The sequence below is a fragment of the Vombatus ursinus genome, unplaced genomic scaffold, assembly GCF_900497805.2.
Source record: "Vombatus ursinus unplaced genomic scaffold, bare-nosed wombat genome assembly UNPS02009573.1, whole genome shotgun sequence".
NCBI lineage: Eukaryota > Metazoa > Chordata > Mammalia > Diprotodontia > Vombatidae > Vombatus > Vombatus ursinus.
The window spans coordinates 14,926,210-14,952,813 of NW_020949351.1; the positions used below are offsets into that span (position 1 = coordinate 14,926,210).

General features: G+C 34.7%; 2 pseudogenes; both read left to right on the plus strand.

Annotated features, from left to right (window-relative positions):
- Positions 1 to 521: 521 nt before the first annotated feature.
- Positions 522 to 22,460, plus strand: LOC114035994 (annotated as a pseudogene).
- Positions 22,461 to 22,530: 70 nt separating this feature from the next.
- LOC114035995 lies at positions 22,531 to 25,534 on the plus strand (annotated as a pseudogene).
- The last annotated feature ends 1,070 nt before the right edge of the window (positions 25,535 to 26,604 follow it).

Genomic DNA, 26,604 nt, shown 5'->3' on the forward strand with positions numbered 1-26,604 from the left:
ATTCCAAAGGTCTCATAATGAAAAAAAAAGTTATTCCAATTTAGAGAAAGAATGGATGAACTCTAAGTGCAAACTGAAGGATAATTTCCTTGCTTTATTTTTTTAAATATGGCCAATATGAAAATACGTCAGGGATCATTTCACATGTATAATTAATATTTTGCTTGCCTTCTCAATGGGTGTGGGAGAGAGGGAGAGGATTTGGAAATCAAAATTTAAAAAGAAAAGAAGGTTAAAATAAAGAAATAATTTATTTAAATAAAGAAAATGAACTAGTTGCATGTCTCAGCAGCCTATAAGTAGTACTGATGAATGATATATTGGGTCCTGCCTACGTTTTGAGTCTGGGAGCTTGAGCAGTGATAGGGGCCATGGAAGCAATATCTGTGGTGGAAGAGTACCTGAAGTAACAGCATAACAGCTGAAAGTAAGTGAATCTGTGTACCCATTCCTGGGGGGGTGGTGCATGTTGGTGACTGGACCAGGACAATAAAATTGCATAATATTGCAGCCATAGCTCCATGCTGAATAAGTGCAAGAGTACTGTTACAAAAGTAACATTTAATGTCACAAGTGCAGTAAAGGGAAATTCTATTACCAAGGAATTTGATGTTGGTCAACATGTTGCCAATGGACTAGCTTGGAAGATTTTAATGGCATAAAAAGCCAACTAAACAGGAAGCAGCTGTTTTTGTCTTTGATTAAAATATGATCAACAAATATCAAGAATCTTAAAAGGATCAGATTATTGGTTCTGTAAAATAAGAGGTACTGACGTTAACCTGGCTTTGACACCCTTGACTTTTAGCTGTCCAGCATCCTTTAGAAGAATCCACAGGTTGACTGTCATTTTATTCAGAACCAATATGTGCAAGTTTAGCCAATATTCTTGGGAACTGGTCAAATATGTCTTCTACTGTCCCCTGAAATTAAAGATTACAGGGGACTGCTAGGTGATACAGTGGATAGAGCACTGGCCCTGGATTCAGGAGGACCTGAGTTCAAATCTGGCCTCAGACATGTAACACTTACTAGCTGTGTGACCTTGGGCAAGTAACTTAACCCCATTGCCTAGCCAAAAAAAAAGTAAGCTAAAAAAAGAAAAAGAAATTAAGGATTATAAATCTTATGAGGTAGAAGCACAATATGGATTGCTTTAAGTTTCTGAAGGATTGTCATTTTCACACAACTGTGTAGAAAGGCTTAAGGGAAACCATACTCCAGATAATATAGCATTGAATAAAATGGGAACCTGGAAAATAATGGACCTGGATTTTTGTATACCACCAACCAAGCCCTTCTGAAAAAAAGCCTGTTTCCTTGCAAAGAATGGGATCCAAATTTACCTTCATTGTACTTGTCAAATCCTAAATATTTAACTTCTGAATATATATTTTCCATATGCAGAGATAGTGATTGATATGTACTCTTTAGGGGTTATTGTTTATGCTGTATTTAGTAAAAGAAAACCTATCTCTCAAATCAATAATCAAGAGTCTGTGACTGCGGTGAGAGAGAAACTAGGTCTCAGCCCCAAGTCTCGAGCACAGCCCGGGGCCGCGGCTTTTTCCTGATCTTCTGGCCCACAAACTGAAGGGGAATCCAGTGGCTAATCAGAGGATCTCTGCCAGTGCTGAGGTGGGAATCTCTTGCTTTGCCCATGCTTGGATCTGGGTCACAGTTCTGAGGGGTGGTCCTGGGGCAAGGAGGAATGCTACTGTGGTGGAGCTCGTTGTGGTGGTGAAGAGAAAACATCTTGTCCCTTATCATAGTACCTTGAAAGGACTGAAAATTTATAGGTCCCTAGAAGTACCTCTGAAAACAGCTGTACAAACCCCTGAAGCTTGGGACAGTACACTCTTCACATTGGAAGCAGACTTTTACCCTAACAAAGAGTTTAAAACTCAAGTAATTGGCTATGATCATGAGTAAGCAGCTCAAAGAGTCAGATTGTATTATCTTACTTTGGTGACAAAGAAGATCAAAACATACAACCAGAAGAAGACAACAAAGTCAAAGCTCCTACATCCAAAGCCTCCAAGAAAAATGTGAATTAGTCCCAGGCCATGGAAGAGCTCAAAAGGGATTTTGAGAAGCAAGTAAGAGAAGTAGAGGAAAAACTGAGAGTGATGCTAAAGGAGACTCAAAAAAATACTGAAGAAAATAACACCTTAAAAAAATGGCCTAACCCAAATGGCAAAAGAAGTCCAAAATGCCAATGAGGAGAAGAATGCCCTAAAAAGCAAAATTGGCCAAATGGAAAAGGAAGTCCAAAAGATTACTGAAGAAAATGCTTCCTTAAAAATTAGAATAGAACAATTAGAAGCTAGTGACTTTATGAGAAATCAAGACACTGTAAAACAAATCCAAAAGAATGAAAAGTTAGAAAACAATGTGAAATATCTCATTGGAAAAACAACTGACTTGGGAAATAGATCCAGGAGAGAGAATTTAAAAATTATTGGATTATCTGAAAGCCATGATCAAAAAAAGGTCCTAGACAAGAGATATTTGTGCATGTGTATATAGATAGCTAGATACACAAATATACACTTATATGTGTGTATGTATGTGTATATTATGTATGCATATATTATATATGCATATGTACATGTATACAAATGCATACATATGCATGTGTGTTTATTTGTATATATTTCTATGTATATTTACACATATATGCTTATATGTATACATATATACACCTATGCAGATATGCATGCGTGCATGTGTACAAATGTGCAATATATACTCACAAACACTTCAATATGCTTTGGGATCAGCTAATTCATCTAGGATCTATTTTCTTCAGAACATGCCTGAGGAAATCCTGGAACATATTAAGTTACCTTTAAAAGTAACTCCAGCACTTCAGCCAGATGCAGCTTAAATGACAAAAAAACAATATTCTCAAACAAATACCTCCAGATGAAATAAAGAATAGTGTTCTACCAGAGGCTTAGAAAGCCCCTTCCATTTAAATCCAGGAACTTTTCCTAAACATTGTTTCAACCTTTGAAAAGTTCGATGACTATCCATCTGTGAAAAGTTTTTTGATACCAAGAATTAAAAATTGATAATTAAAAACATTATCCCTTGCTGTTCATGTAAATTCATCAGTGTGCTTATGAAAGATTTTGGGAAAAAATGGATAAATGGTTTGTGTTTGATGACATTCAACCCTTTCTACAACAAATTCTATTCATGGAACCTGTGGTCTTCATGAGAATTTTCAGTATTTAAAAGTGTACTTTTACTCATAAGAAGTTAGGAATCAACAAGGAACAGCTTGCTGGGAAAGTTTTACCTCATCTGATGCCTCTGAGTGTTTAAAATAATCTTAATCTTAATCAGATCAATTATTTTATTTTGGTCATTAAAGATTGGAAATGGGGGCAGCTAGGTGGCACAGTGAATAGAGCACCGACCCTGAAGTCAGGAGGACCTGAGTTCAAATCCGGTCTCAGACCAAACACTTGACACTTACTAGCTGTGTGACCCTGGGCAAGTCACTTAACCCCAATTTCCTGAAAAAAAAAAAGATTGGAAATGGAACATTAAAAAAAAACTGGAGTAACGTCATATATTGTAAGAACAGCAGAAATCTTCAGATATCACTAACCAAATATATGCACCTGAAGAGATGAAAATTCCTAATTCTGGTAGTCAGATTGACAAGGTCTTTAATAATATTGGAGCAGTCCTTGTAACTGCTTGTGAATTAGGCAGTAAAATGAATGGGTACAGACTATGCAGAAAAAAAACATCACTACAACTTGAAGAAATACAAAACTTAACCAAAGAGCAAGAAAGGGTACAGAAGTTGAAAAGTCAGTGGCCACTCAAACCCAGGTCCCACACATTTGTGGGGCCTATCAAACAAAGGATTTAACAGATACTTGATGAATTATAAATTTACTTTGAACAGCCTTTCTGTTAGGACACACCAAATTTCAACTTCTACCAACTTCTCTACAATTTCATCTATGACATTGGGCATGATTTTCTCCCCACATCTATTGATAATTAAAAGAAAAATTTGATGAATGGCCTACATGCTAATATAGGATTTAAAGCACTAACATACAACTTTCTACCCAGTGCAAACCAGTATCTCTTCAGTAGCCCAAACACATTGGCAATAGCCCAGTTGAACCTGGAGTTGCAATCTAGTTTATCAAACCTCCATGCTCAGAGGATTTCACCTGGAGTGTCAAAATAGTCTGCACCCAGACTCACAGATATGCCTGCTTTGGACAATCTGTTTGGGCCTCAGAAGCCAATGTCAACATAAGCCATTTATATGAAGGTGAATCAAGCCAATGGTTTAATCAATTCATATGTTCTCAAGGGTTCCCAGAAACAGGAAACTTAGAAGGAAACAACTGAATGTTGTAGGGCAACCTACCTTTTAACCTTTCCTTTAACCCACAAAACTTTGCACAGCCAGCCAACATGGCTAGTAGTAGGTAACCTAACAATGATTTAAAAGCTTTTTTTCAGGAAGACATCTTGTATTTGTTTGTTTGTTTGTTTTTGAAGAATTATTAATCATGGTTTTTGAGGGGACAGAGCCAAGATGGCAGAGTAAAAACAATGACTTGTTTGAGCTCTCCCCCAAACCCCTCCAAATACCTATAAAAATGTCTCTAAATAAATTCTAAAGCAGCAGAACCCACAAAAAGACAGGGTGAAACAAATTTCCAGCCAAAGACAGCCTGGATGGTTGATCAAAAAGGTATATTGTGCCCAGTGGGGAGAGGACAACAGTTCAGTGTTGGCACACAGGTGCAGTGAACCTGGAGCAGGCCTCAGAGGACTAAATAGTAGGCAGCTGTGGTGGTTTCCCGACTTCTCAACCCATGAAGACCAAAGACAACTTAAAAGGTCAGTGGCAAAAGTCTGTTTCTGCAGTGGTGAGAGAGAAACACCCTGGGGTTCCAGCCCCATTCCCCAAGCTCAGCCTGGGGTGGTGGCAGCCTCCTGAGCTTCTGGCCCACAGACTGAGGGGGAATTCAGTGTCTGATCAGAGGGGGATTGCAGAGATCTCTTTGCTGGAGCAGGATTCTCTTGCTTTGCCCATGCTTGGATCTGGGTGACAGTTGTGAGTGGCAGCCCTAGGGAAAGGAGGAGCGCTTGCATAGTGGAGCTCATAATAGCTGTGGAGAAGAAACCCTCCTCAGAGTTCCAAGACAGAAAAGAGTGCTTGTGGTCACTCAAAGACCAGAGCACAGGCCAGGAAAGATATAAACACCTCGCCCTTGATCACAGCACTTAAGAAGAACTGAAAATTAACAGGTCCCTAGAAGTATAAAACCCCCGAAGCTTGGGACAGTACATTCTCCACACTGGAAACAGATGCCTACCTTAAAAAAGAGTTTATAACTTAAACAATTGACCAGGATCATCAGCAAGCAGCACAAATAGAGTCAGACTATATTATCTTACTTTGGTGACAAAGAAGATCAAAACATACAATCAGAAGAAGACAAAGAAACCAAAGCTCCTACATCCAAAGCCTCCAAGAAAGATATGAATTGGTCCCAGGCCATGGAAGAGCTCAAAAAGGATTTTGAGAAGCAAGCGAGAGAAATAGAGGAAAAACTGAGGGTGATGCTAAAGGAGGCCCAAAAAATACTGAAGAAAATAACACCTTAAAAAATGGCCTAACCCAAGTGACAAAAGAAGTCCAAAAAGTCAATGAGGAGAAGAATGCCCTAAAATGCAAAATTGACCAAATGGAAAAGGAAGGCCGAAAGCTTACTGAAGAAAATACGTCCTTAAAAATTAGAATGGAGAAATTAGAAGCTAGTGACAATTTGAGAAATCAAGGCACTGTAACACTAATCCAAAAGAATAAAAAAATAGAAGATAATGTGAAATATCTCATTGGAAAAACAACTGACCTAGAAAATAGATCCAGGACAGAGAATTTAAAAATTATTGGACTATCTGAAAGCCATGATCAAAACAAGAGCCTAGACATCATCATTCAAGAAATTATCAAGGAAAACTGTCCTGATATTTTAGAACCAGAGGGTAAAATAGAAATTGAAAGAATCCACTGATTGCCTCCGAAAAAGATTCCCAAAGGAAAACTCCTAGGAATATCGTAGCCAAATTCCCAGGTCAAGGAGAAAATATTGCAAGCAGACAGAAAGAAACGATTCAAATATTGTTGAAACACAATCAGGATAACACAAGATTTAGCAGTTTCTACATTAATGGTCCAGTGGGCATGGAGTATGATATTATGGAGGGCAAAGGAGATAGGGCTACAACCAAGAATGACCTACCCAGCAAAACTGAGTATAGTCTTTCAGGGTAAAAAATGGTCATTCAATGAAATAGGGGACTTTCAAGCATTCCTGAGGAAAAGACAAGAGCTGAATAGAAAATTTGACTTTCAAATACAAGACTCAAGTGAAACATGAAGAGGTAAACAGGAAAGAGAAATTATAAGAGATTTATTAAGGTTGAACTGTTTACATTCCTGCATGGAAAGATGACATTTGTAACTCATGAGACCTTTGTCAGTATTAGGGTAGTGGGAGGGAAAAATATATGCATGCATAGATAGATAGAGGGCACAGGGTGAGTCTAAGATGAAGGGGTGAAATCTGGAAAATGAAATTAAGGGGTGAGAGAGGATTATACTGGGAGAAGGAGAAAGGGAGAAGTAGAATGAGGTAAATTATCTCACATGAAACAGACAAGAAAAAGTTTCTACAATGGAGGGGAAATGGGGGAAGGTGAGATGGAATGAATATAGAGATGCTTGCCTTTTCAATGAAGGTGGGTGGGGAGGGAGGAAGGCAGAAAATTTGTAACCTAAAGTTTTAAAAACACATGTTAAAAGTAAAAAAATAAAAATAAATTTAAAAAGAATTATTAATCATGGTTTCATGATTAAATCAAATGTGATTTTAATCTTGGTATGTTTTATTTGGAAGAACTTGCCCTACAGAAAAGAATCTGGGAGGTTTTGTGGAGGAAAAAAAGCATGTCCATGTCAGTGTTGTAGTGATGTAGAAACCTGTCATTTGTACATATTGAATGTAGTTTGATTTGTTTCCTCCTGACTTCTTCCATGTCCTCCCCTCCCTTTCTCAGTGGTCTGAAGACATGACCTTAACCAGGCTCATTCAGAGCTGAAAACAGTGGTATCAGTGGTTCATCTCTTTCTGCATAACTTGGTAATACAAATCAGTTATAAAAAAAGAGTTGATAGCAATTACAGGTTTTATCTGCCCAGTGCTGCCTAGGTCCATAAGCCACAACTTTTAAGTCTTAATTTTAATTTGTTCTTAACTCAGTTGCTAGATTGATTGCTGAATCAATATTTCTCTAAGTAAACCAAACTGTAAATATATAGAAAGAATCAAGATATTTGCTTTTTCCAATTCTTATGCATTTGTTGTTTTTTAGATAAGTCTCAGATATCATTGCAAAATTTCACTCATCTTATGTCTCATTGGATCAAACTGTAAAAGCCTCATAAACCATCATCAGAGCAAGGCTAATCATTATAAAATCTGGTGGAGCATGATATGCCTCAAAACATAGAGATTTTTTTTTCCAGGTTCCCTGGTAAGTGTTTGGGATCATTTGACTATTTCTTCCTGTGCCCATCTAAGCAGTAGCACACAGTTGGATGGACACAGTCACTTGGCATATCTCTCTGGTATATGGCATTTGGCTGACTCTTATTACCTTCTTATCATGTCTGAATTGAAACTAGTGAGACTGCATTTTCAAAAGCATATTTATAACAATCCAAGTGTGTTTGGTGAATTAACTTTTAAAATTTACATATAGACAATTATCCCTTCCACATCACAACTTTCCCCATCACAGTTTCGATATATAATGTGTTGTCATAAGAAATTAAATGAGAATTTGGGGAAGCCACAGTTAACACATGATGGTCAGCAGAACATACTTTGCCTATGACCAAATACTTAACCAAAATTTTATAATAAGGTACTGTAAATAGCCCATTAAGGAAAAAAAAACAAACTTCTTCCCTGATATGAAATGAGGAGGGGGAGGCAAAAATTTACAGGAATTTTCTAGATTACAGGGGCAATGTGCCTTTAACCCCAATGATGTGGAAGGGATAACTATATGGATATGTATGTATACACATACTCACACACATACATATAAACACACATGTATACATCTAGGTACATGTACATGTATGTGTAAATAATATAGGGGTCCTGCTGAGAAAGCTGAATGCATATGCCTTCTTATCTAGAATTCTACATGAACAAAGTTATCTATTCCTTTGTAGAGAATGATTTTTGGACAATAATAACATAAAAATTGAGTAAGATAGTTCTTTCCTTATTTTTTTGTCCCCAATTTGTATTAATTTTTTGAAAAGAAAGCTGTCAAAATAAGCAAAATAATCTTTGTTTCTGCTTAATTTCTCAATGAATAATGTACTATATCTAAGTACTCTTCCACTAGCACAATCTTCACTGGACTCATTTGAACTAAAAAAGAGACTAGATTTCTTGAAAAACTAGTATATTTTGAAGTGTTTAATAAACCCATGGTGAAAATTCTTCTGTAATATTTATATACAGACATATTATCACAATGATTGTAATCTTGATGGGAGGAAATAATAAAGATAAATTTATTTATTTTGGTTGCTTGTGTAGTGCTGTTTGCTGTTCATGTTGCCTGCATAATAACCAGTTTCTTTTATCAGCTGAAGAATTTTGTGTCTAGAGGGAGAAAAAGCTGGTTGATAGGCAAGGGACCTATATTTTAGTCTTTTCTATGACATTAAAATGCTTTGGTGAAATCATTTCACCTCACTGGTTCTAATTTTATTCATATGCAAAAATCATGACAATCTTTGTGGATCTGTCCAGGTCTAAAATTCTTTGGTTCAATGATTAAATTATATAACTACTCTGGCTTTCCACGTAATCATCTGTAAAATTAGTAGGTCATTGAAGATGACTTTTGATTTCCTTGTTTTTTTAAAAGGTTTAACTGAGTTAACTTGAAATCTAGGAGTAACTTTTTTTAAAAAATCCTAGGAGGCAGCTAGGTTGCACAGTGGATAGAGCTCTGGCTTTGGAGTCAGGAGGACCACAGTTCAAATCTGGCCTCAAACACTTGACACTTACTAGCTGTGTGACCTTGGGCAAGTGACTTAACCCCAATTGCCTCACCAGAAAGCAAAAACAAACAAACAAACAAAAAAGAAATCCTAGAGTTAAAAAAAGACATCAAGGAGGATCTGGTATAGGGAAAGTTAATAAGGATTTTTATAGTATCTATGTGCCAGGGAACATACTAAGTAAATGTTTTTACAAATATTATTTCATTTAATCCTTACAACAGCCATGAGAGATAGGTCCTATTATTATACCTATTTTACAGTTGAGGAAGCTGAGGCAAACAGAGGTTAAGTGACTTGACCAAGATCACATAGCTTGTGTCAGAGGCTGGATTTTTACTCAGGACTACTTGATTATTCCAGATCTAGTCCATTGCACCACCAGCTGACTCTGGACTTAGTCAGTTTCACCTCTCCTTCCTTAAATATTCCTGGAAATTTGTTGTTAAACTTTTGTTTGCATACATCTTGACCAATCAAAAAACCACAAATTTGGAATGGGGAGGGGCCTGAGAGGTCACTTTGTCAAATTCTCTCATTTTACAGATGAGGAAATATTAAATGACTTGCCCAAGGTCACTCAGATCAAAAATATTACAAGTGGAATTTGAATCCAAGATCTTTGTCTATGGAGTCAATATTCTTTCCACTTCTAATGTTATAATATAACCCCTCAAAAAAGTTATATGACCACTATTTGTAAGGTACTTTGCTCAACAAAGAGAGAATCCACTACCTCTAGAGTTTGTCCTATAGAATTTTGGATGCCTCTAATTGACTAGAAGTTTCTCCTTATATTAAGCCTAAGTTTATTTTTTGCAATTTCTACTAAATGCTCTTATTGCTGCCCTCTAGGACCAAGCAGAAGATGTCTGAATTCTTCTTCCACATTAGAGTCTTTCAAATACTATTATGCGCCCAATTTAGTATTCTTTTTTTTCCAGTCTCAATATCCCTAGATCTTTCAAATGATATACTTTCCTATTCAGTTCTCATTTAATATATCCTATTCAATTTTAAGGATTATATTTTAGTAATGGAACTAATAAATTTGAGTGTATAAATTAAATAAACCATGATAGTAGAGAGCTTTAAGTCCAAACCATATGAGAATCATCTGAAGGAACTGGGAATGATCAACCTGAAGGGGAAATGATTTGGTATGGGTGGATTGGGAAAGAAGGAGGTGGCATCCATGATATTCATCATCAAATGTTTTAAGACTTGTTATGTAGAAGAGTGATTAGACATATTTGTCTAGTAAAACACAATTATGAATAATGGTCAGAACTTCTAAATAACTAAACATAGACTTTATGAAAGAATAGAAATGAATGTTATTTTAATAGTCAGAACTTTTAAACAAAGATACCTAAAACTGCAGCAGATCAATTGGCAAACATTTATTCTATGCCTGCTATGTTCCACACACTCTGCTAAGCACTACCACCAGGAAGCAAGTGGGGTTTGATTTCATTAGAGGTCTCTAAATTAATATTAGATCATTTCTTTGAGATACTGCTGCCCACTCTGACCATGTTGGTTGGTTAGTCACCAACCCTAGGTGGAAATTGAAATTTTCTTCCAGGTCTAACAGTCTGTGATTGTTTAAAATAAACATCTTGATATTCTTGACATCTCAAAAAGTTTGTTTCTTCAAAGTGGGAAAAAAAACCACTGTGCTGTCAATGTTTAAACTTCATGGTCATATTAAAACTACAGGGAAATCATAGGGAAATATAGTTTACACATATATATATATACACAATATGCATACATAGATACAAAAATATATGTATATACAGGGTTTTTCTGTATATATATATATGTATATATATATATTTATGTATACACACACAACTGTGGATAGAAATTCACATTTTATTGATAAAAAAAGTATTCTTAAATCCTAGATATTGAATTAAAAATCATACATTAGTGGTCACATTGTTCAAACTCTCATTTTATAGATGAAAATGTTGGGGAAGAGCAAAAATGAGTGACTTTTAAAAAGTATTAAAATGTTATCATCAATGCTAAGTTTTAACCACATAATCTGACCATAAAACAGTATTCTTTCCATGAAAATATGCTTCTTCTCAAATATACTATTTATTGGATAAGAAAGCTCTAGAAATATGAAATAAAAATAGGAAAATTAAAGAAAATTATGTCTATTAGTGAAAAATAATAGACTACATTTATCTACCTAAAAATGACTGAGGACCTCATCACTTTTAGGATATATATGGAGAAAATTTCTAAGTAATGCATTTGAGTTATTTTAAGAATATAAAGTATTAGACATTGTCAGATCTTTTCTCAATGAAATCAGGGGAAAGTTCAATCAGCTTGTACAGGATGGATGTATATTTTTTTCATCATTTTCACCCTGTATAAAATCAGAACTGAATTATGTATCAATTCTCAAATGAACCAATTAAGCAGCTGAAACAGTTGTTCAGAGTAATGGAAAGTGCATACTTTAAGTTCTTTCTTTCTCTTTATCAACATTTTTATGGAAAGTTTGCTGCAATCAAAATTTTTAACTAGATATGTTGAAAAGAAACAAAGAACAGACATTAAAAATGAGGAACTTCAATTTTTCATTGTGATGCCTTCAAAGAAAGAAGGTAGTTTAAATTTGAGTCCAATATAGCACCAAGAAATGCCCCATCAATTTAAGGTAAAAAATTTTCTTTCAACTTAAAGTTATAAAAGATAGTTTTGATTCATCCTTATTATTTTTCTATGTTAAAAGTAGGTAAATTTTCAAAAATAATCTCACAAAGTGGAAATTATGTTTATTATATGTAATAGATAACACCTAATACTATAAATATCCAACTATTGGCATTCGAGAAATGTTTTATAATGAATATAATTTTCACATATATTCCTATCAAAGCTGAGTTAAGAATTTGTTGATAATATGTAAAATATTTTGTAATAACAGTAGAAATGCACTATCCTTGGAATTATCTTCAATAATTAAAATTTAAAAATTCATGAAGAATTTACCTACAGATTCTTGGTAACAATTTGACAAAACTAAAATTCTTGCTCCTTCAAATCAATAAAACTGGCTTGCTCTCACTCAGGCTGCTTTCTAACCGAGGACATCTTCAGATGACCTCACTTGCCTTTGATAGGATATTTCAGATTTAATAATGGGACATTTTATTAATATGTGTTCTTCATAGTTTCACCACAAGCATTATGTAATTGAAAAAATATTTCTAGTGATAAAATGAGAATAAACAGCAAAGAAAAACAAACAAATAAAAAAATACCTTTATACATCAAAGCCTCTGTAAAGTTCACTTCATGATTTTCTTATATAGCATAAAATGTGGAGATCAATATTCTGAAGCTGATTTGGAGAGCTCTCCATTTCCTTATGGCAAGTATAAATGCTTCATTAGGCTATGGCAGATGCTTAAAATCCATGACCCAAGATCAGAATGAAGGGGTTCATATATCTCATCAAATATATTGATTTCTCAAATAGATCTCCTAATGTGATTGCATTCTTCCTACCTGTTGAGCCTCATGGACAGCTTTATAAATTGGTATTTATATGTCTGTTGTGGAATAAGATAAACAGTGGTATTTTTAAGAAATTATAATTGGAAACATGCGAAAGTGAAAGACAGAGCACTTTAAATATATTTCCCTCTTTATTTACTTTTCTTTAATATAAACATTTATTCACTGCTGAAATACTTGAATTGTCTTATATAATCTAGAAAATGAATACACAAAGATTGGGAGAGAAATAGCCATAAGATCTAGCTATCATTCCCTTTAAATTCACCAAATACATCAAAATAACTTTCCAAGTGGAAGAGGTAAAATATATATATAAATGTTGTGTTTTCCATTTTGCTGTGTCCCTGGGGTGAACAGGATATATCTAACTTGAAGTTCTGGATTGGGCTGGATCTTTAGTGCAATCACTTCATTTTATATATGATAAAATTGGAATCTAGAAAGGAAAAATGAATTTATCATCATCATTTTGACAATTGAGCGGTAAAACTGGGACTCGATTCCAGGTCACCTAGCTATTCTTTGTAATCCTCCCTGTAGTCATTGGAAAAGTAACTGGTAAAGGCTTCCAACAAAAATAAAATTCTTCCAGTTTTTAATGAGGTAACATGTTGCTACATTATTAACCATTTTCCCTCTGTTTAATTGTTGTAATTGAGTCATACAGAAAAGTTAAAAAAAATTAAACCTGAAGATAAGGAGGTAAAACTATTTACATAAGTGGAAGATTATTCTTTTCTTTTTTGTTTTTTTTTCTTTAACCATATTTGTGATTTAATTAGAATTGTAAACTCCTGATGAAAAATTTCCAATACTAATGTAGCTCATGATCAGCTTTGCAATTTATTGTCATGGAGAATTCATAGAGGAACTGAATTATCAAGTTATTTGCCCTAAATTCCATAGTGGAAATATGTTAGAACTAATTCATAAAAATTTATTAAATGCCTACTATATCCAAGGTATTGTGTTCAAGGCTAGAGATAAAAAAGAGGCAAAAGACAAACTTGGTCCTCAAGTAACTATAATGGGTGTGGGGTAATGTTCTAACAAATATATAAAAATGAAACTACAAACAGAATAAATAAAAAATAATTTTACAAAGAAAAAAGACTAAAAGTAAGAGGGTTTCAGGAAGGCTTTTAGTAAAAGAAAGGATTTTAGTTGTAACTTTAAGGAAGCTAGGGAAGTCAATACAAATTCTAAAGCATCAGAACCCATGAAAAGACAGAGTGAAACAAATTTCCAGCCCAAGACAACCTGGATGTTTGATTGGAAAGGTATATCGTATCAGGCTGGCAGAGGAGCCCAGTTTGGTGTGGGTACACAGGCAAAACAGGCCTCAGTGAACCTGGAGCAGCTATGAGAGGACAGAATCATGGTCAGCTGTCTTGGTTTACATACTTCTCAGCCCATGAACACCAAACACAACTTAGAAGGTCAGTAGGAAAAGTTTGGACTGAGGTGAGAGAGAAGATCAGTCCTAGCCCCAGTTATTGAGCATGACTGAGGAGGTGATTTTTGGTTGTAATCCTATCTCCTTTGCCCTCTGGAATATTATATTCCATGCCCTCTGGTCCCTTAATGTAGAAACTGCTAAATCTTGTGTTATCTTGATTGTTATTCCACAATATGTGAATTGTTTCTTTGTGGCTGCTTGCAATATTTTCTCCTTGACCTGGGTACTCTGGAATTTGGCTACAATATTCCTAGGAGTTTTCCTTTGGAAATTTCTTTCAGGAGGTGATCAGGGGATTCTTTCAATTTCTGTTTTGCCCCTGGTTCTAAAATATCAGGGCAGTTTTCCTTGATAATTTCTCGAAAGATGATGTCTAGGCTCTTTTTTTTATCGTGGCTTTCAGATAGTCAAATAATCTTTAAATTATCTCTCCTGGATCTATTTTCCAGGTCATGTTTGTTTTTTTTCCAATGAGATACTTCACATTGTCTTCTATTGTTTCATTCTTTTGCTTTTGTTTTACAGTTTCTTGATTTCTCATAAAGTCATTAGCTTCCAATTGCTCTATTCTAACTTTTAAGGAAGTATTTCCTTCAGTAAGCTTTTGGGCTTCCCTTTCTATTAAGCCAATTTTGTTTTTTAAGGCATTCTTCTCATTGTTTTTTTGGAGCTCTTTTGCCATTTGGGTTATGTTATTTTTTAAGGTGTTTTTTCTTTAGTATTTTTTGGATCTTCTTTAGCAAGCTGTTGACTTGTTTTTCATGATTTTCTTGCATCCCTCTCATTTCTCTTCCCAGGTTTTCCTCTACTTCTCTTGCTTGCTTTTCAAAATCCTTTTTGAGTTTTTCCATGGCCTGGGATCAATTCATATTTTTCTTGGAGGCTTTGGATGTAGGAGCTTTGACTTTTTTGTCTTCTTCTGGTTCTATGTTTTGATCTTTTTTGTCACCAAAGAAAGATTCTATGGTCTAATTTTTTTTGGGGGGGGGGAATTTTGCTCATGATCCCAGCCAATTACTTGGGTTATGAACTCTTTGGTAAGGTCTGCTTCCAGTGTGGAGAATGTACTGTCCCAAGCTTCAGGAGTTTTGTGCAGCTGTTTTCAGAGATACTTCTAGGGACCTGTAAATTTTCAGTTCTTCCAAGGTGTTATGTTCAAGGGCGAGATGTTACTCCTTTCCTCACTTGTGCTCTGGTCTATGAGTGACCACAAGCACTCTTTTCTGTCCTGTAACTGTGAGGAGGATTCCCTCTCCACTGCTGCCACAAGTTCCACCACACCGGAGCTCCTACTTGTCCCAGGACCACCACCAAGATATATGACCCAGATCTAAGCATGGGCAAAGTAAGAGAATCCTGCACCAGCAAAGAGATCCCTGCAATCCCCCTCTGATCAACCACTGGATTCCCCATTAGTCTGTAGGCCAGAAGCTCTGGAAGCAGTCACTGCCCTGGTGTCCAGCCAGGACTGGTCCTGGGACAGAGATTCTCTCTCACTGAGGTCATAGACCTTTCCTACTGACCTTCTAAGTTGTCTTTGGCATTTGTGGATTGAGAAGTTTTTAAACTGAGGCAGATAGGTGATGCAGTAGATAGAGCACCAGCCCCAGATTCAGGAGGACCTGAGTTCAAATCTGGCCTCAGACACATAACATTTACTAGCTATGTGACCCTGGGAAAGTCACTTAACCCCATTGCCTAACCAAAAAAAAAAAAAAAGAGAGAGAGAAAAATCTGGAAACTGTTACAGCTGCCCATGATTCAGTACCCTGAGGCCTGCTCCAGGTTCTCTGAGGTTTGTTTTGCCTGTGTGCCCATGCTGAACTGCATTTCTCTCCCTGTCTGGTGTTATAGACCTTTCTAATCAACCATCCAGGTTGTTTTGAGCTGGAAATTTGTTTCACTCTGTCTTTTTGTGGGTTCTGCTGCTTTAGAAATGTGTTCAGAGCCATTTTTACAGGTATTTGGAGGGGTTTGGGGGAGAGCTCAAGCAAGTCACTGCTTTTACTCTGCCATCTTGGCTCGGCCCCCCCCAAAATTGTTCTGAACAACAGGTGTTACTATACCCCACTCCATCCCCATTTAATAAGCTTCAATGGGCACCAGCTAGATCTAGGATAAAATATTAAATCATTCATATTTAAAAGCTGTTTACAACCTATCCCCTTCCTATCACTCCAGTCTCCTTATAATTTTCTGCCTTCCGTGTACTCTACAATTCATTTACCCAGGCATTATTGTTACTCATACACAACAATTTGAACACTCTGCACTTTCACTGACTGTCTTTCATACCTGAAATGATTTCCTTCTTCATCTCAACACTGACTTTCATGCCTTTGTTTACTACTCATGTTATAATACCCCAATCAATCACCACTAGTGTCTTGTCTCTGAGATTACCTCCCATTAGCATTTATGTGTATCTTGTACGTACTTTTCTTTTTTCTCTTTTTTTTTTTGCAGAGTTGGGGTGGAGGCCTATGGGGCTTGATCTTTTTGTTTTCCATATTCCAATGAGAGGTCCATAAGGGTAAGGATATCTTTGTGTCCCCAATACTTAGAATTAGTTGGCATTATCATAAGAACATATAAATGTTTTTTGAATGACAGACTGACATATTTTTGTCTTGTGGATCACATTTCACACGTCTCTTTTTGTCCCCTTCTTTAGTATATATGGCATTTAAGTTTTCAAAATTCTTTATGTTAGCTACATATTGACTAATCTTCAAATTACTTATGGTATGTCATGAATAATTCAAATAACTTTTGCTGTGGTGGTATTTGATTTCTAACTTTAAAAATATTACTTTATATCTCTACCTTTTCCTCCATTGTTCTTACTATGGCAATGATGAAAGTATATACTGTTACATGGAAATATTGAAATATTTTCTTACTCTGCCAAATATTGTTGGAAAATGTTCATTTTTTCATAAATATAGTAAATTCCAAATTCTTAAAAAATTGTTCTTTTTAAGTATAATTGGACTGCTAATTGCATCTCTATTATTCATCTCAAGGGTGATTTTTTGAAGTTTTGGTTCTAACTATGCCCTTTTTTATTATCAAAATTATTCAACACATTAATATTGATTTTCAATTGTTGTTATTAGACAAAATTTCTAGTGTTTGTACTATAAAGATTTTTGATTATTCCTGTTTTTACAAATTTACCCTTTTCACATTTTAGTACCTTCTAAATTTTAATAATTTTGTCTAATCTGTGTTTAGCAATTAAATTATTTCTTCAGATTATCATGCATCTATCTGTAATATGTTGTTGCATGACTTATTTTGAACAGTATAAATCCCTCATCTATAATTGAAATGTTTAATTTGATTGTTTTGTTGGACATTACTAATACATCCTTGAAATATCTGTATAAAAGTCAATTTCTGATGAATTCCTGGTATGTCTGCTTTTTGTCAGTGCCACTTACACTTAGCCATTTTCAGCTGATAAAGTATTGGGATTTCTCATTTGTTTTCCAGCTTATCTTTTCTTCCCATAATAGCAGAACTTAGTCCCGTGTCCATCATGTCAAGATGACAATTATATTTTCAGGCATAACCAACCTGTAATCCCATGATACTCCATCCATTTCTTTTGACTCTGAGCAATCATACTGACTAGAATGACATCCCAATCAGTAGCAGTAACAGAGCCCAGTTTGTTAGTGTTTCTGGATTCTCATCAGATATTCATAGTTCTTAGGTCATGTAAAGTTGATACTACATTTCTGACTGGTATGTCTAAGCCTTGCTGTTTCTCTTCCTTCACTATAAAAAGAAAAACCATTTGGGTCCAGCAGGAGCAGGACCAGCAGCAATAGTGGTAGTGGTGGGGCTGGTGGTGGTGGTAGATGTTTCTCTTGTTGGTACATTATCAAATTAAAATTGTTATAGATATCAAACTAAAATCATAGGTTACTGCAATGAAACAATGTAGTTATAATGCCAGACAACTTTTAAAACACTACAGAAATAGGAAATATTTAAATTTGTTCTTCAGTGAGTTAAATTGTTTTGGGGAAATGTAATAAAGTATCCACAGAGTCACAAAATCTGAGAATTGGAATGGATGTCACCTAGGCTACCACTCAACTAGACAAAAATCACATCTTCCACATTAATTTTAATCCTCCACTTTATGTCAATCAATAAAAAGGAAGTTATTTTATCTTAAGATAGTTCATTTTCTTTTGAAGTAGCTATAGTGATTATAAGGTTTCATTTTTATTTTATCAACATTAATTCTAAATCTTCTTGCATACAACCATTTATTCTTATTCTTTATCTGAAATCTAACAGAAAATAAAAAGACTAATCACATTTGCACTTGATTATCTCCTATTTTATAGATGATAAAATTGTGGCACCAAACTACTAAATGATTAGCATAGAATATGCACACACACTACACACATATAGACATACACATACACATGTACATAAATGCATAGATACATATATGTGTGTATTTATGCATACCTATGTATATATATATTCATATATACATATATGTGTGTATGTGTGTGTATGTATATGTGTATACATACATACATATATACATATATATATACATGTCTGATTTGGACTTATCTCCTTACTCTCTTTTTGTGCTTTATTTTTCATTTATTTACTAAATATATTAAAATATTTGCTTATTTTATTTGTATAAAAATCATTATTAAATAAAATATGCATATCTTATATGCCATCAATGACCTTTTTAAATTTGGTTTCAGTGTATATTATTTACTGACCTGACTTTTTTAATGGAATTTTCTAGAATTCCTTCAATTCACCAAGTTCATAGCTCTAATTGTCGCCAATGTCAAGATTGAATTTTCTTTTCAAGCAAATTGGATAATGTTAGTTGTTAAGCAGGTTGTAAAATAGACAAATGAACATGAATATGATCTTTTTCTTTAATCTTCCAGGGCTTTTTTAGCTTAATTTGTTTGTAAATTAGAGACAGAATTTTTAGCCCTAGAAGGAGAAAAGCAAAATAGTATTCTGTACATTTTTTGTTACTTCTGAGAACAATCACTAAATTTTGGAATGTTCATACTCTTGGTCTCTATATTTTAAACAATGTTTTGTTTCAAAGCTCACAGCATAATGATGATTTACATTTGCTAGTTTGGCAACAATAGAATTGCAAATAAAATAGTGAAAAAGATAATAAAAACTTAATTAACCAAAAACAATTCTACAAGCTCCAATTCATTTCACAGCAGGAATTTAGCCTTTTAAACCTGGTTAACTTCTCATTGCTATATTCAGTATTCCACATGTGACATTTAATAGGACAATTTAAAGAATAAATAATCATTCATCAATTATTTTTACCCTAATTCTTTCAAGATTAATCCTTACAAGCTGTTAATAAGGATTCTTCCAAAGTCCTGAGACATTGTTTTTCTCCCTCATTAATCACAGAGTCATGACTGTTTCAAGACAATTCTATATGGGACTGGATATGCACTTGCATTCTTTTGTAATAAAAATATATATTTCTTCCTTTTACATTACCTAAAATCCCTATATATCTCTTCCCTTCTTTTCCATTATGGTCACCCATTCTATAAATAATAGCGAAAACGAAAAAAAAAATCCAACTTACCATAGCATAATAGCATTGTCTAGTGTTCCATAGCCATGGGTTCTTACTTCTGGAAGGAATGAAGGGATACAACTATTCACTTGTAATACTGAATAGCATAACCATATTTGGTGTTTATTCCTTACTTACATTTAAATGACCCATGATAGTAAGATTTATCATCCATGAATCTAGAAAAGTTGCTCAGATCATTCTACTTACAATTAACACTGCCAATTTTTCAGAAAAAGCTAATATAAATAATTTTCATTCTATTATTATTAGTCTTGGCTAATAGAATATTAATTATCCTAAGGATTCCCGCAGCCCCTCAACAGCATTAAATACACACGGTTTCAAGTCTTTGGTGAATGCTGGTATAGATAGCAGTGACATATGATGTGTATTTATTTAGGTTTGCAGATATGAAGAGGAGGAGAAGGAGATTAGTGTCAATGTGTAAGAACATCCCAGACTCTGGGCAATTGTAATTATACAGTATTTCCCTCTGGGCTTACTTGTTTATTTGACTATTGGTGTTTGCCTGAACTTTTTAAATTAAAATCTTGATGAAAAGAAAGTTCCTCCCTTAAACCAATACTCTGCAGTCCCAGAGAGGACTCTTGAGGACAATTTGATGGTTTTATGAAGACTTTTTTTTAAAATCAGCTTTATCTTTATTGTACTTCCCACTTTTCTCCTTTCTCTGCTCTGGTTAGAAGAAAATTAATTTTGAAAATAAAATGAAGTGGTTCCCTAAAGTCTTCCAAATTGTTTCCATTATACTTTATAGAAATTAAATTTGGTAATCTTGTCTGCAGTAGAATTTTAGTGTTGTTTAAAGCTTAGCAGAGCCTGGACCAATGTCTTTAATTACTCTCTGTGCAGGAGTGAGTTTTTTTGCAATCATGGTAAGAATATTTTATAAACATTGAAGGAAGTACTCTATAGACTAAAACAATTTTGATGTGTAAAGAAAGGCTGATTTTTAGATGGTGAAGAGGAAAAGCTTCCCCTCCCTTACATTTAACAATAAAAAAGGAGGAAAATTATTTATTGCTTGATTGATTTAGCATATTTTAACATATGTATACACTTTAAGTAGTATCTTGGTATATAAATGGATATGGGGGGAAAGGATATTTACTTGCTGATAACTTAGTAAAGAAGTGACATTAAAGAAAATATACCTAGGTGTTGCAGTGGATAGAGCATTGGCCCTGGAGTCAGGAGGACTTGAGTTCAAATCCGGCCTCAGACACATAACACTCACAAGGTGTATGACCCAAATCACTTAACCCCATTGCTAGCAAAACAACAAACAAAAACAAAAACAAAATAAAGAAAATATACCTTTCAGGGCAAGTAACTGTTAAGGAAATATATTGATAGTTATGGTATTATTAATTTCATTAATAGTTCTATTAATAACTTTTTCATCTGACCTCCAATGATCCAAAATATTTTAATTAAATATCAAAGTGTCTTGGTAATGAATGGAAAGAGCAATAATGGTCTTTCTCAAGAATTATGGCCTCACTGCACATCATCTCCCCAAATTATAAATGGCTGTAACAATATTTTTCAACTAATACGTGCAAAAAGTGATGGCTAATGAGTTTATGTGTACATTATAGACTATGTTATGAAATGTGAGAAAAAAAGTTCCTATTCTCAATGATGTAGCAAGGCACTTAGTATATGCATAAGAAATTCACTTTAGATATCTTTCATTATCTTGACATCATATTTGTTAAGAAACAGCAAATAAACATTTTATAAATCTTTCAACTCATTCTCAGTAGGATTCAGTGCCTTGTACCTTTGGTATAATTTCTTTTTTGCTAAGGACTCTGGGGACATTTACTGTCATTGTATTGCCAATATTCAAGTGGACTTATATGTAATGAATTTATAAAGTTTCTGTGCTTCAAACAAAAGAGTGAGAATACTATATCCTTACTAGGATTTCACTAAATTATTTATTTATAAGACTTTCTACAGAAACCTTTAACTTAAATCCTACTAAAATACACAATAGGTCAAACAAATTTTTGGCAACCTCCATCTAAATTTGATAAGTCAATATGTAATCAAAGATGGTCTGATTTGTCCTATAAGTTGTAGTAAAAAATGTATCAACAACTTAGAATACTTGGATCTATATTAATTTAGAAGATCTATAATTTTGTCATAAGGCCCACCCCCTTGACGGATGTAAATAATGTCCAATTCAGTTTAACTAAAAGAAGCAATAAACACCTAGTATGTGTAGAAAGGTAGCATGAAGTAGTGGAGAAAAAATATGAAGATGTTGGTTCAAGTCTGATCTCAGGCAAATACTGACTATGTGACTTAGGAGAAGGAATTGCTTGTCTTCTTAATGGTGGGAGAGGGTTGGGGAGGAAGGAAGGTAGAGAATTTGGAGCTCAAACTTTTAAAAATGAGTGTTAAAATTGTTTTACATGTAACTGGAGAAAAATAAAATATTTAATAAAAACTTAAAAATATAAATATTTGGACAGAGTTTTAAAATGCTCCACATAATGGTTGAATCAGTCTACAACTCCTCCAAGAGTGCATTAATGCCTCAATTTTCCTGTATTCACTGCAATATTTGCTGTTCTCCACAGCCAGTGATGTGGCCACTCTCCAACTCAGGGGCAGCAGAAACAGAGCTGGCCTGCTAAGCATCCATTCCAGCCTGATCTAACCCAGGCCACCTCTCTGCTTGGCAGTATTGCTGGTGTACCTGGAGCGATGGCACAGCAGACAACTCTTTGTGCAGAGCCGGAAAGCGTTCCCCTAGACAGGTCTCTGAAGGGAAAGGCACAGCTCCTTGAGGTAAGTAGACACTGAGCTGCCCCTCCTTGCTTCAAGGCAAAGATGTGAATGGCCCCTTAGGATGGGCACCATTCACTGTTTTTTGGCACAAGTTGATATTGTTGTTGTTGTTGTTGTTGTAGTTGTTGTTGTTGTTGTTGTTTTAACTTCACCTAAAGATTTCTTTGCTGAAAATGCAGGACCAAGGCCCCAAGACAAGAAATCCCAGAGTACAGGAGGTTTCCAGTGGTGTCTCCCTCAGTGACCTGGTGGAAGAGATGGAAAGAGCTTCGGTTTGCTACCACCCCAAAGAGAACATGAAAAATTATGTACCCGAGAGCAGGGCTGTGATGAGGGGGCAGCAAAAATCACCCACTGTGCTCAGCTATGGTTGGAAAGCAAAGCAAGAAATGCTGTTATCTCCACTGATACATGACAACCTGGCATTTCTGAAAATAGCAGTTTGATTTCCATAGAACACAACAGCTCCTGGGATGACTTTGAAAGCTTCAGTGAGGCTTTGGACAAGTATGACTCTTTTAACAGCCTGTTGAAAATTCTGGAGCATTGGACAGGACAGGGGACTCGAGAAAGTGATTCAGATTTAAATGGATGTGTCATAACCTCTTGTGGCTGACTGCAGTCTTATAGTTTACCCAGTATGAGGGAAAATGCTGCTGTTTCACCTATTAAGACTGATATCAGCTATGAGAACATTTTTAAGCTTGTCTTTCAAGAAGTACCAGTACAAAAAATGACTGAGGATATTTACGCCCTAAATCATTTTCTAGAGAAAATAAAAACATAATGAAGAAAATGCTAGCTGCAAACATGTAAAGAAGCAATTTTGCTTAGTCCAGAGAGCTCTGGAGGATTCTTCAAGATGAAGATGTCATCATATCTACTTCAAAATGCCTCTACAGTAAATCTCATTGCCAAGACAACATCTTACTTGTTCTTGAAATAGATGCTGCTCAAAAATATCTTTCATGAGGTAAGAATCACTGTTCTGGAAGATTCTAACCTAAAAGAGATTGAAGAGTTAACAGAACTAAACAGTTTTATTCTTAATAATTGCAAAGCACTAATTCAAACCAAGTTCTCTGTATCCTCAGCTCCCCAGCACAGCAGCCTATTTATGTGCAACTTGTTTTTGAAGAAGACTCCTTCCACTGGAAATATGCAATACATAACAATTCCAAGAGAGGAAGAAGAAAGAGTTTTCCTGTCTAGAATCTAAAAAGTAAATTTCTTAATAGTGATGTTTGCTAAAGAAAAAATACTTTTTTTTATCTTTGAGGAAAATCTTACATTTTGCTACTGATTTTGTACAAGAAATTGGAAATCATAGACATCTTTGAGGTGATTAACTAGATTAACTAGAAATCCTCAGCTGAATTTTCCTATGGCTATCAGTTTGCAAATGAATTAGTCATGGGTAAACATCAAGACTTTTCTTCAAAGAGCTTGCCCTCCATTTTAAAATGTACTATTTTTCTGGCCATGCCCGACTTTACCACCAAATGAAGGCTTCTTTTACAAACTTTGTTTTAGTTTTCTAATCAACAAATAAATACCCAGTCAAAGCCTTGAAAAATAATTCACTGCCAATTTAAAGTTTATAGATGCCATATGTTTCTTTAATAAAGTTGCCAGAATTTGGAACTATGCCCAAAGGGATATAAAACCATGTTTACCCTTTGACCTAGCAATACCACTATCAGGTATCCCTAAAGAAATAAAAAAACAAAAAGGAAAAGGACCTATATATGAAATTATTTATATCAGCTCTTTTCTAGGGGTAAAGGATTTGAAATTGAGGGGATGTTCACCATTTGGGAAATGGCTGAACAAGATGTATGTGATTATGATGGAATACTATTGTACTATAAAAAATTATGAGCAGAATACTCTCAGAAAAACCTTGAAAGACTTCATGGGCTGATGCAATGTGAAATGTGCTATATACAAAGTAACAGTAATATTATAAGATCATCAGCTGTGAATGGCTTAGATATTCTCAGCAACACAATGATCAAGACAACTCTGAACAACTTATGATGAAAAATGCTATCCATCCTTAGAGAAAGAACTTATGATATATGAATACAATCTATATTTTTTCTCAAGGTTTTGTCTTGCTTTGGTTTTTTTTTTGTCTGTTTTCTTTCACAACATGACTATTATGAATATGTTTTGCATGACTACACATGTATGACTTATATCAAATTCTTTGCCTTCTCAGTGGGTTGGGGAGTGGGGAGCAAGGAAGGCAGAGAATTTGGAAATCAAAATTTAAAAAAAATAAATGTTAAAAATTATTTTTACATGTAACTGGGGAAAATAAAATACTAAATAAAATTTTAAAAAGTCACCAGACCACTGCTCTCAGTTAGCTTTTGAAGATGCAGGCTTCATTAGCCTGCCTATGGGGCTCATTCTGTGGTAGCAGAATGAGATTAAAAATCACAGATGGTTGAGAAAAAAACAGCTCTTCACCTTATGTCTCTCCAAAGTCTTGACTCATTTTTGGACCTTTTGTTGATGACTAGTAGAACTGAATATTCTTAGGAAAGGCTCCAGTTCTGACTAGATGTCCCAAAATGTGAATATTTTCAATATCAACTGGATCTGCATAGTTATTTTCTTTATTTTCAGTTGACCTACTATGGCTAAGTCAGAATAATGTCCCTGTGGAAATGTCTGCTAAAATGCTATGATGTTTGTTTGGAATATATTATAATATTGTACAAAGTAGGTTTAAAATGTGTTCTAACTAAAACATGAGGGAAAACCTAAAGGTGTCTCCACAAAGTATCTTGATAATAACTTAAGCTGATTTTCCCTAAAATATTTGTTTTAAGGGTCTTTCTGGAGACCTTTCAATCTTTTGTTTAGAAATAAACCCAGTGTTGTGGGTTGTGCACTAAACCTGGGGTAACATGACATTTTCCTATGTAACTGCTGACCTTGACAAAGCAGTACACATGGACAAGAGTTTTATTCTATTTTACACTTTGTTTCATGGAACATCCAAATGGAAACTTTCTCCATATTTCCACTGAAGAGTCATCTGTTTAAAAAATGGCAAGAGCCATCAAATCCACACTGACTTCTGTAATATTTTATCAAATAAAGTTCCAAGAATAAAAAAAAATGTCATTCTCCTTTTCTGTCCTAGTAGTCAATCTAATAGAAGTGAGGTAATACCTCAGAAATATTTTAATTTTCATTTCTCCAATCAACAGTCATTTAGAGATATTTTTCTCATATGGCTATACATGGCTTTGATTGCTTCATCTGAAAACTATTCATATCTTTTGGCAATTATAAATTTAGGAATAGCCTTTTTTTTATAAATTTGACTTATTAGTCTATATATTTGAAAGATAAGGCCTTTATCAGAGAAACTTGTTTCAAATTTTTTTTCACAGTTATGATTCCAATTCCTTTTCCTTCCATCTTATTTCTTCCTCTTTAAGTTATTCTCTTTCTTCTTTCACCTCGTCCCTCCCCAAAAGTGTTTTGCTTCTGACTACTGACTCCTTAATCTACCCTCTCTTCTATGAGAACCCCCTTCTCTTAACTTCTTCTTATCCTACTTTCTTATACAGTAAGATAGATTTCTATACCCAATTGATGGTGTATGCTATTCTCTCTTTAAGCCAATTTTTATGAGAGTAAGGTTCAAGAGTTCCCCACCTCCTTCCCATCTTTCCCTCTACTGTAAAAGCTCTTTCTTGTCTCTTTCATGCGAGATAATTTACCTCATTCTATCTCTCCATTTCCCTTTCTCCCAGTACATGCCTCTTTATCACCTCTTAGTTTTTTAAAGATATCATCCTATCATATTCAACTCACAGCTATGTCATCTGTCTATATATAATATGTATATATATGTGTGTATATATATATATATATATCTGTTAACTGTCCTAATAATGAGAATGTTTTTGTGAGTTACAAGGATCATTTGTACAAGATTTAGCATGTTTTTTTTTCCTCTTTTGC